The following is a 318-nucleotide window of genomic DNA, read 5'->3' as shown; positions in this document are numbered from 1 at the left end:
AAAAAAGTTCCACAGATCTATTGAACGTTATCCACTACCAATATGTATATATAAATAGCGGAACACACAATTTCTTTGAACAGTTATTACAAAGTGTTGAATCTAAGTGCGTCTTAATTAAAAAGAACTTACAAACTATGTACAGCATAAGTGAAATGAAGGAGCTAAGCATTCGCAACCATTGGCGAATAAGAGAATTAAAGAGAGTATCATTTATGATCGGTATTAACCTGAATGCTCAAACGAAGTGCAAAAGATGGTGGAGAATGTGAGTTTATCCAGAGAATAGAATCTATTCATTTAAATATTCCTAAATGT

The 318-nt window shown here is 32.1% G+C and overlaps 1 pseudogene; it reads left to right on the top strand.

Annotated features, from left to right (window-relative positions):
* Positions 1-256: 256 nt before the first annotated feature.
* The window catches only part of LOC108977984, a 9,792-nt pseudogene continuing 9,730 nt past the window's right edge, over positions 257-318 (top strand).

Source organism: Bactrocera latifrons, unplaced genomic scaffold (genome assembly GCF_001853355.1).
Source record: "Bactrocera latifrons isolate USDA-ARS-PBARC rearing strain unplaced genomic scaffold, ASM185335v1 scaffold_1, whole genome shotgun sequence".
NCBI lineage: Eukaryota > Metazoa > Arthropoda > Insecta > Diptera > Tephritidae > Bactrocera > Bactrocera latifrons.
This window is presented reverse-complemented; position numbering and strand designations above follow the sequence as displayed.